Here is an 11,685-nt window from a genome sequence, read left to right on the forward strand (position 1 = left end):
AGGGCACATGCCTGGGTTGCGGGCCTGGTCCCCAGTAGGGGGTGCATGAGAGGCAACCACACATTGATGTTTCTCTCCCTCCCTTCCCCTCTCTCCAACAATAAAGATATATAAAATATTTTTTAAAAGTATTAGTATTATAAAAACATGGATGAATCTCAAAAATATTATGCAAAGCAAAAGAAGTCAGACACAAAAGACCACACTGTATGGCCCCATTTATCCGACATTCTAGAAACAGCTAAACACAAAACGGAAGGGTGGTTTTCAGGGCTTGTGGGTGCACAGGGGAGACTCAATACAAAAGGGCATGAGGGAACTTTTTTCTATCTTGATTGTAGTGGAGGTTACACAGTTGTATATATTTGTCAAAAATCACAGAACTATATACATCAAAGAAAGGTGAGTTTTACTATGTGTATTATATCTCAATAAGCTTGACTTAAAAATGCAAATAAATACATTTAAAAATGAGCTTCTTAGACCTGCATCAGAGTCTCTGTGCAGAGGATCCAGGCTCCAGCAGTAGTCACTGCATAGGTTCATATAAGACTATCAAAAAAAATGACCTTCTGCATAATACTAGGGGAACACAATAGTAAATATACCAGCAACACAAACAGCAAAAGAATCAATCATTTTTTAAAACCTGGTTTCTGATCCTGCAGTAGCATTCTAGCCTTGAAAGACCCCAAGTGTGATGCAGCACCTTGCCTGGTGACCCCAGGCTCCTCTCAAGGTGCCACCTGGGAGCTGGGCTGCCATCCATCACCGAGCCCTCCTCGAATAGGGCGCAGAGGATCCTACTCCAAATCCACAGCTACCTGAGTCCTCTGATCGACGGAATCAAAATGACTGACATCTTGAAAGGCTGCCTCGTCTGAGAGCCTCGCCCACACCACCTCACAAGTACAGAAGCAAAAAACATCACTAAACCATGCGATGACAGACAACAGGAACTACAGCGTGGGAATGGAGGCCTTCTCTTCAAAATCTGGTAACTGAAAGAGTGTTTTAGCAGGTGAAAGGCAATGGGGAACTTCAAATAGGAGAGACACCAAGATAGTTTCAGATCAGCACTGAGGGACCTGCTGTGCAAATAGCAGTCCCGCTCCCCTGGCCTGCTCCTCACTTCCCAGCTGACTTATCTTTCTGGACTGTGTCCACCCATCCATAAAATCCTGGTGATCCCAATTCACAGCCATAAAAAACAAGGTTCTTTGCATAAATACAGCTATAGATCTGCTTTACAACACTGTCGACTTAATTAATATTGCTTCATGGGTGTCCCAGTTGCAGAAACTATCTGCCCCATTATTATAAATCAGCCTAGTAGATTTGTCCTTTCACAATATTCTCCAGCTATTTTGAAGTTGAGTAATGTTTAACATCATAGTTAAGATTAAAAGCTCCAATTTTAACAAAGCAGTACACAGAACAAAATAGAAGACATATTTTAGTTATGGAAATATTTGAAAGTATACAAAATTAGAGAGCACATTATAATGCACCCCAAGTACCCATCACCTAGCTGCAGAGTAGACTGCAGTTTGCCTGCGAGAGTCCAGGCCATGCCTCTTGTTCCGATGTAATTGTTAATTACCCTCCTTTCACTCTAAAAAGTGCCAGTTTAGATGACAGATAATACCTAACCTCAATAATTATCAACTTATGGTCTTATCTTAAGTCACCTCTAACCCTAGTTATCTCCCAATAGAAAAGATGATTTTGAGACAAATTCTAGATATTATATCGCTTCACCCATAAATATAATAGACTTGTAGAAGAAGACTTAAAAAATTTTCTGACATCCTTGAGCTTGATAGACCTCCAGTTTGGAACTAAAAATAATGGTTACAGACTTCAAAGCTGACAACAGTTTTACAGCTTGTGATTTTAACAGAGCTAAGATATGTATAGCAGGATCCCAAAACTGTTTTCAGTCTTAATGGTGATTGCTAAGGCTGAAAAATGAAGCACTACTCTCCAAATTAGATGGAAACATCGAGGCAAATGAAATTTCTTGTGCAGATTTATTTTCTGAACAGAGAGCCCGGGGCACCCTCAGATCCCTCCTTGTCACCCAGGGGCAGGAAGCCAGCAGCGCCTCTCAGAGACAACACCCTGATCGTTCACTCACTTCCCCTGTCAGGTCCTCACCTCCTAGGTCTAAATCCAGTACTGGGAGCTCTGACCAATGACCTTCCGTGGCAGCTGGGCAGTAACTTGCCCTGGTCCTAGGAGCAGTTTTCGTTTTCCTTTAATTCTCATTTTTGTCCCAATCTCTTTTAGGCCATTAGCCACACTCATTTTTCTCACTCGACACTCCCACTGCTCAGTAGTCTCTGAAGAGAAACAACTAACTTGTCAGAACTGTATGTAAACTCAAAGTGCAGCATGGGCGGAAGAATGTTTCAATGTTTCCGGACTTCTCTAGCTGGAGAAAACCTTGACTTGAGTGTCAGTTGCTGCAGCTAGTTGAGGGCATTTACAGAACAAAAGCAAACTTGACATGGTTTGCATTTAAACCACAGCCATGCCAGGAGTTTGTCCCACTACTACTACTGTGCAGGGCTCAATTGGAAATTAATGTCCTTGGCTTCTGGTTCAAGATGGCAGCCCTAACCCACCTATCCCCTTTTTAATCTCTTCTTAGTCCCCATTAAATTGATCATAAGGGAATACAAATATATAATCCCTCAATAACACATTAAAGTAGTTCATTACCAGAGGAGAAATTAAAATAAGTTTCTGGAGGACAAAAAGCAGATGAGGAACGGTTGACTAATGTTAGGGCAGAGCCCTAAAGATGTCCCAGACTCTGAGATGCCAGGAGTGATAGAGGGCAGGAAATAAAGAGATTGAACATAGGGGCACAGCCTGCAGGTCTGTCTAGGGAGCAGTAGACCCTTCCCACTCCCTCTCCTACCTCCACATACAGTGATCCACGGCCAGGCACCCAGCTGTCACTACCTCTGTACCTGTGTCTCAAAATAGTATGCATGTACTGCTGGTTCTGAATTTATCAGCTTGGTCACCGGAAGGGGCTTCTCAGAGAAGCTGCTCACATTGTGAAGGTGAACCACAACAGCTGTGGAGCTGCTGGTGCCCCCCAGTGAAACAGAATGCATTTGAACTTCCCCCTGTGAGCATTTTTCACTTAGTGGCCCGAGGGATGAGAAAGAGGAGCCCCTAAGAAGGATGTGAAATCCTAGGCTGTTACTTATGGTGCAATAAACAATATCAACCCTTTCAGATAATGAACACTTTAAGAGTTTTCAGCTTTTAGAATTAACCTTATAGACAAACCATGGAAACCAACTATGGCTATGGAACAGAATGAATATTTTATCAATTTGGATAATGCAAAAGTAAGTGTTCAGCTAGAGAGAAGGAGGAAGCAGGCAAGGAGAGGTGGTGGTAATATCCTTATCTTACAGAGCTGGGAGTTAGATGACCCAATCAACAGTCCATGGAATGAAAAATCTGGTTTTAATAAATGCACTGTCTGGAGAAGCAGGGACAGAAGGTAATGAGGAGATGTGAGGTGTAAATGAGCTACATCCTTGACTTTCATGGAAGAAAGCCCCTAGATGATCGTTCAATTCAAAACAGCAGTAGTATCTGCTTATTATTCTGAGATACAGAGGAAACTACGGTCGAGTAGAAAACACAGCGAAAAATACCTTCTCTGTGGATCAAGGACTTAGGGTGGGGCCGGAACTGCTGCTTCTTGTTGGCAGCCCTTCAGTCCTATTTGATTTAATAACTATGCACATGCATTGCTTTAAAAATAATAAAGACTGGGGACAGGAGAAGAATAAAGAAAAATAATGGAATATTTCATGACATACGAGAAAGGAAATGTCACGTACAGTGCTGCTGGAATAGCATGGAATGGGTTAAGCTGGATACAGAATAACTATGGTAACAGATGTAGCTAATTTAGGACACAAATGAGGGTGTTGGAAGGTTCTGAGAGAAATGTGGTGCTAAGAGGGAAGAGGATGAATTCTAAATACAGGAAAGCTGAAATAATCCGTGTGGATGCTCTGCCATCTGACACAAGTAAAGGAGGAAAGAACAGAACCCGCCCTCGCTTTTCTGGTGTCTTTTCAGCACAGATTCTTAAAAGTGGAAGTCAGGAGATTCTTACACGGGCTCCACACTGAGCAAAAACAGCGGACATCATGGAGCTCATACTCAATACAATAATGTGGGTGGAAAATCGTGTCCGTTGTTAAATGACATTCTGTCTGCATTAAGGCCCTATGTGTTTCAAAGTTTAATAACTTAATTTGTTCTTCACGAAAAACGATTTATAAAGGACATTCTAATGCACATGTATTGACTTTCCCCTCAATAAACTGACTCAAAATTCAGCACAAGCATTTAACTACCCCTCTCAAAGTCCCATAGAAAATTGCCACAGGAACATAAAAATAGGATCAAATATGCACCACTGCCAGTTACCGGAAAGGCTGCCTTCCACAGGGCGGAATCTGTGAGGGGTCGACATCTTTACAACATCAGTGCTTCCCACACAGGCATACGACATATGGTTTCTGGAATAAATATTGGTAGTTTGTATTTTCTCCGAAAACTGTCCGTTTCATCAAGATTTTCCCATGTTAGGGTACAATAATGCAATGTGTCCTTATGATTTCAAATCTCTTCTCCCCTTTGTTCCACATATCATTTCTAATTTTGTAAAATTTTTAAAAATCTTATTAGGCTTACTAGCAGTCTGTCTATTTCATTGGCTTTCTCCAAGAACCGACTTGCCAGACAAAAAGTGGAGGCAGGACGTATAAGGTGAGGCAAAGAGCCTGTGAAAGGTGTGGAAGCTGGTGGGGGTTGCGGCGTATGTCCAGAAAGTTAATGTCCAGAGGGATGGTAGTTCAGTGGACCTAGGGGGACGGCGTAAAGATGCTGGTCCAGTGGACCTAGGGGGACAGTGTAAAGAAAGGCAATGTGGGCAGCAGCGGAAGGTGAGGAGTTTGGGCTTTGTACTGAGGGTAGAGGAGTGAGCAGATCTGACGTTGTTTAGGAAAGACATCTGTGGATGGAGGGAGGGAGGTCAGGCTCAATGTCAGCCGAGAAAGTGGAGGCTCTGGAGTAATCCAGACTTCCAACCAAGAGTGGGTGGCTGTGTGAAACAGAAACGCAAGCAAATTAGCCCAGGCAGGGTCGACAGCAACTTCAGCAATGTAGGGACCACGGTCTAGTGGGGCCTCACGGAAGCTACTAGAACTGGAATCCCTGTGGCCACCTCAAGGGAGCCAGTGGCTTCTTCTCTAAACTGGCCAGGGAAGTTTTCTCTCCTGTCTATTTGGGGTGGGGCAGGGGACTAGTCTCCTCACCCTCTTCCCCTCCCCCGTTAGGTCTAATATGGCCATCAGCCCTGAGATTCCAAGTCCTCACAGGTCCCACGGCTGGTCCAATCAGCTGAGAGTGTATGTGGGGGGCTGCAGTGGAGGGTGTCAAATGGTCCTCAGAGCTGCCACTCACAGAAGCCAGAGGGATTTGCTACTTGCCTTGGTAAGTTTTTCAGCCACTTCAAGGTATCATTCCAGACACCTCATGGAACACTGAAATTTGTTTCCTGGCAACCACACCCTAAACTCCCTGGCTTCTAGGTCTGGCCTGGGTTGCTTGTGGGCGAGGTCCTGTGTCACATCAAACACATTAGAAATCTTTACTGCTGGGCCAAGTGGCATTTATTTATGTACATATCTTTATTTGTAGCTGCAAATGTTGGGGCGATCAGAACTGACCTGGCTTGAAGCTGGCTATGTTAAATCCTCACTTTACTGGGGGGCTCTCTCAGCACATGTCCAGACTGGGGGTACAGTTACTCAAGGTGGAAGGTGCTGATAGAGTTCATAGAGCCCTCCCTGTCTTGTCCCCCACCCCTACCCCTGCCCCAACCTCCACAACCCATCTGGGCCTGGCTCAGTGAGCCTGAGGAATATTCTAGGACTCATTTGGGGAACATCTTTGCTTCTTCCCAGGAGGGACCCTTGTTAATGATCAGATGGCTGCTGGTAGTTGGCACCATCTGTACCATACCTTCTAGAGAGTTCTTAAAGAACTGGGGCCATTGTTCTCCCCCGTCCTCTAAAACTAAAACAGATGTGTCTTGGCCTTGCCTTGCTGTCTTGGTTTTAGCACTGAATGTCCCTCATCCCAGGAAAACCATCAGTCCTGGGCAATCAAGGCCCTAGTGACACAGACTCAAACATAACTGTGTGTGTATGAGACATATATGTGTATATGTCTATGGCACGTGTATATAAAAAGGAAAGCTACCAAAAACATGATTATAATGGGAAACTAACATATTTCCTGTCATCTTTGACAGGTTGCTTAGGTAAAAAAAAATTTTTAAATAGATTTAACAATGTAATCAATAAATGCATTTTCATCTATATAGCTAAACATTGTACTCTGCAGAGAATTGACTTTTCACCACACTTCATAACATTGGCTAATCTTTCGTGTGTCATTTATCTTGCTGAAGACAGAGGCAGTTTTTGGTATCACTGCCTTAAAATTCTTTCAGGCTAAAACTATAGCCATCCAGGTGTATGGAGTCAATTATTGGGGCTGCAGTCTCTTTGAGAATTTGAGATTCAAAATTCTATCCTAAGAATCTTGTGTGTGTCCTTGTACACAGTTCAAAATGCATGAACTGCATAGAAATCCCTTTTGAAAGAAAAAAATTCCTCGTGGGTCCAATGGTCAACCTAAGTCACACCTATTAAAATGTAACTTAACAGTGACCAGAAAGGAGGGGGAAGGGAATTTCAGGGGAATTTCAGGGGAAAAGGGGAAGGGTTTACAGGAACAAGTATAAAGGACACATGGACAAAAACTGGGGGGGGGGGGGGGGGTGTGGAAATGGGAGGGAGGTGGGGAGGATGGGAGTAAAGAACAGAAAACTGTACTTGAACAATGATTAAAATAAAATTTTTTAAAAATGAGGAAAAAAGTAACTTAAATATTACACTAATAAAGGCCAGTTCTAACACTTGTACTTTATAGCTTTTACATAGCCAAAATGCCAAAACAAAGGTGCAAATAAATACAACTATCAAACTTTAAAATGTCAAATTAATAAAATAAATTCACTGCAACTGATAATATTGTTTTACTTAAGCTAAAACACCATTTTGGCTTTAACAATAGAAAGATGTAGCCTCAGGTCTGGTTACTACATGTTGTTTTCTGAATTTTGACTTCAATGATCTGAATGCAAGCAATGCATAACGCATGCTGTGCAAAACAATATTGATAACATTAAAAATGTGTCTAGTTTGAGAGTCTACTATCAAAACCATCCTGGAGTGTCTACATAAATGAGGTGGCATTTCACACTAACACGAATAGTAAAGGTCTCTAACATTTATTGAACCTTACTACATGCTCCAAGTCTTTCACATGTAGTACCTCTAATCCTCACAATATCACTGTGAAATCAATACCACATATTTATCCACATATTATCACAAGAGGAAACTGAGGAACAGAGAGGCTGATTAACTTGCCTGAAGTCTCACAGCTTAAGTGGAAAAGTGGACCTGAACTCAGGCAGTCCGGCTCCACTTAACCATTGCACCAAATTACCTGTCAGTGCTTTGGACATAAGGTACTTACTGGAGGGTTACGAATTCTGCCTTAAATAGGAACCTAATCTAATTACTGCTAAAACCAGCAACAGCAACTTTTCCACTGAGTTTTTACTGCAACACCTGCTGCTAATGAATTACTGAGACTCTGTCCCTATGCAGGTAGATCTCGCAGGAGAGCTGTGTTCCTTGCCAGTGCAGCAGAGGTCACCAGGAGCTGCTCTGAGTTTGGCAAGCCTGTGCCTATGTGAGCTCACGTGTCTCTCCACATGCCTGTTTCAGTCCCCCTCCCTGCATCCGTGCTGTGGCCAGAGTCAGCAGGCCCACCCCCGGCTCACAAGGGAAGGTAGAGGGTTAGACCCAACCCTCTGGGGTGAACTTTGATTTGGGGGTGACTATCAAGATGATCCAGAACACACTTTTAGTATTCATTATTTAAGATTATCATTGAAATTAGAGAAGACACAGATCCCACAAAAGACATACATCCTCAGAGCCTCAGGGGTCTGGAAGGCCTGTGGTTGAGATCATGAGCTGACATGGAAGGGCACTATAAAAACCAGCTGCAGGCAGCCCACTCTGTGTCTGATGAGGACTTGATTGAAGACACCATTCCAAACACTGCATCATATTTGAAAAAAATTCCTTTCTGCTGTTAGTGTCAAGAATTATTGTGCTCCCTTATGAGGTTTATATTTTATGTTTTAATGTTCTGGACATGTGATATTTTGTTTGTGCTTTTCCTGCACAGCTCTTAACACAATTTGTAATTATATATTCATTGGAGATATTTCTTCATGAATGTCTGTTTCTTGCATTTGCCTCTAAGTACCATCAGGGCAGAGAACAAGTCTGTGTCTCACAGACGTGGCACAGAGTAAGTTCTCACTGAATGTTTGTTGAGTGAATGAGTCAACAAATAAACAAATCATATGTGCCATGGGCAACTTCCCTTTTTGTATGAGCTACTAAAAAGCCGAGAGCTGGATTTGTTCCCCCCTCATGAGAGGTGTAGGGGTCTTATGCCTCTATTTTTGTATTCATCTCATTCTTAATACCATTTTATGTCTCTCCTCTTAGTTTCCTTTTTTTCTTTCACATCTACTCCTAGCTAGTCTGCCTTGCTATGTTTATGAATTCCTGTAAACTGTCTTAAAACCCTTGTGGAACAAGGTAGGTAATAAATATATTTATCAAAGCCTTTATATGTGTAAAGTTGAGGTTTGCTAATTCTAGCACTCTACTAACATTTAAAGCAAAGTCAGCCCAAGCCTAGAAGCTACCCGTGGTGTGTCACTTCAGGCGGGGTTGTGCAGTGTGTATGTGACAAGTACATTTCTAACGTGGCTAAGCAATTTGGTGGACAGGAAAGAACATAGGGCTTGTTACAGAAATGTTATGGATTTTGGATCACAGAATGATTTGTTGTTAGTGGTGCTCCAAAGTCTATTGAGTGCATACTAATACCGAAAAGTTTATTTCACTGTGCCCTCTTGCGGGGTGCGGGAGGGTGCGGTTTGGGCAAGATCCTGGTCCACAGGGATCGAGAAATGTATGATCACACTACAGAATGAAGGTACATTATAAAGTGAACATATTAAATGGTCTAACCCCTTTTTTAAAGTCTCTAACATTTATTATTCATTTGTCAGTGGGCGGATGGCTTGCAAGTCTGAAACTTCAGTTACCTTCTCTGGTCTTATTCATTTAAAGCACTTTCATTTCAAATGTTGACCAAAAACTATTTCCCCCCAAATTAAGCATCATTTTCAAACCCCATTCATGAGGACATCTCTCACTGCCTGAGTGAAGTATCTCAGGTACCCCAGCTGCACTCACACCCTTGATGTGAAAGGAGGAGAGTCCATCCTCTCCAACCATTTGCTCCCCTACTTTGAGGTTATTCACAAAACACTAAATATCCATTTCAAAAACTGAGATTTTATTTATTTATAAGGGTTGTTTGAGTCAGTTGAATTTTAGGCGACAAACTGCCAGAGGAGGAAAGAGTGGGTGTAACAAAACAGACGGGTAATAATCATGTGCCACAGATAAATGACAAATTTTTAAAAGATTTTGATAGGGTGTGGGCTGGGGCTTTTTTTCTTTCTCTCCCCTCTCCTCCTTTTTTTTTTTTTTTCCTCTTTCTGGGGGTGGGGGATGGCGGGAGAGCAGGGGTGGAGATTAGAGAAGAAAAGGAAGGGGGAGTAAAGGGAAGACAATAGGCTAGACCCAGAACGCCTGCTCAGCATCCTAAAGCAGGCTGCCTCTACTACCCCTCCTCCACAGCAGGTAGGCTGTAGTCACGATTTCAAAATAAGCAGATGCTGGCCTCCGCCCTGCGGACCACCTAGGGTGGCCCCCACCCGGGGTGCAGAAGGGGAGAAAAGAACGGGAAGAGAGGGGAGGGAAGATGGAGTAAAGAGAGGAACAGATTATCAAGACCTCTTCAGGGACAGTGGCCTTTTTCCCTCCAAAGTGGTGGAGTCGCACAAAAATCCAAGCCCACCAGGACCTGCTTACTTGACAGCTTCTCTGTTCAAAATGCAGGCGGCTGCAGATGTCCCACCTGCTATCCCCGCAGCTGCGGGGGAACGCAGCTCCCGGGGCTGGTGAGGCTCGGGGAGCGCGCTCAGCCCAGCCGTGCGCGCCTTGCAAAGCTTCCCGGGAGGGCGGTGGCCTAGCCGGAAGGGGAAGGAGGGGCAGCCGCTAAGCAAGCTACCACCCTCCAGCCCGGCGCAGAAGAAAGCCCCACCTGTCAGGCTTAGCGCTTTGGGCGAGTAGGTCCGACCGTCCCCCTGCCGAGGCCAGGGCTCTGCAGCCTGGCTCTCCAAAGATTCTCCAAATGTCACATCACCAACAGAAACCTTTAGGCGTAAAACACAGCTGCGGGGAAGGGCTGCATCGTAGACGCACTCACTAACACGCTCACGGATACCGACCGGGCCAGCTCTAGCACGGCGGAAGGATGCTGTGGGATCTCAAATTCCATTAAATTAAACAAAACCAAGGCAATTCCATGGTGGCCATTCCGGAGACGTGCTTACCTTCTGCAAGGCTTTTTATCCATCTCTGGGCTTCCACTGTAGGCAGTTGTTTTTGTTTTGTTCCGTTGATTGTTTCCCCCCTTCCTGAGATCTGCTAATAAATGCACCCAGCTAATCTGCAGAGCACTATTTTCTCCCCATCCCGCAGCCCCGCACTTGTCGGAGCTGCCTAGAATTCCACCAGCAATGCAGCTCTGGCGTCACTGGTGACTACAGACAACAGAGGCTGCTTGCCACTCCTTGACAAAAGATGTTCGTTCCTGCTCGCCCCTTACAGCCCTGCGGTCAGAATTAAATCCATTTCCCGCACGAGGCTGGGAGGAAATGAGAAGCTCTCCTGGCCCTGCGCGCTGACAAAAGGATGCTTAGCGGTGCCCACAGCGCCCCCTCCAGAGGGCCACTGTCCCGCCGCCCGGGGCCACGGTGCTGCAGTGCCCCCTCCCGCAGTGCCCGCCGCCCGCGCTGCCGCAGTCCCGCCGCTCTGGGCATCTGCCCACATCCACACGGGCACCACGAAAAGCTGGGACAGCCAAGAGCCAGTATGAGGATTTTGTTACTAGGAAGAAAATCTGAAACGTGAGCTCCCTTAGAGGGTAACCCCCAATACCTCCAATAAAAAAATAAAATGAGAATTTGAGATAATAAAATAAATAAATAATAAAAGAAGGAAAAAAGTCCCGCACCTGGAATATGTTTTTGTCAAGTGGGGATATCTTACGTTTAGAAGATAACGCTATTAATGATTTTGAATTCCAAGCCAAAATTATCCCTACCCTAATTCTGACTCTGATTTCAAAGAGAACAAAATTTTTGTTGTTGCCCTACCCTCTGGGACCACTGGTCCAGCTGTCCCTCCAATTCTCATGACTTCCTCTTCTCAGGCTTCTCCCCTCCCCACCCAGAGGGAACAGGTGTTTAGTGAATGGGGAACTGGATGAAGAACCAGAATACTTAGTCACAGTCTCAAATCTGCCCTTAACTAGCTGTGTGACTTTGATGAAGTCACT

At 44.3% G+C, this 11,685-nt stretch overlaps 1 protein-coding gene across 2 annotated transcripts in view; it reads right to left on the minus strand.

Moving 5' to 3' along the window:
- Window positions 1-11,009, minus strand: part of ADD2 (adducin 2) — a 98,997-nt gene extending 87,988 nt beyond the window's left edge. Inside the window, exon 1 of one of the 2 annotated variants that reach the window (XM_045828032.1) lies at window positions 10,679-11,009. The gene's annotated coding sequence lies outside the window, so the exon portion shown is untranslated. Of the gene's footprint in view, window positions 1-10,154; window positions 10,282-10,678 lie in introns of those variants that run through there. The other variant, XM_045828033.1, reaches the window with a different exon arrangement.
- Window positions 11,010-11,685: the final 676 nt, after the last annotated feature.

Source organism: Phyllostomus hastatus, unplaced genomic scaffold, assembly GCF_019186645.2.
Source record: "Phyllostomus hastatus isolate PE091 unplaced genomic scaffold, TTU_PhHast_1.1 phas_scaffold_78, whole genome shotgun sequence".
NCBI lineage: Eukaryota > Metazoa > Chordata > Mammalia > Chiroptera > Phyllostomidae > Phyllostomus > Phyllostomus hastatus.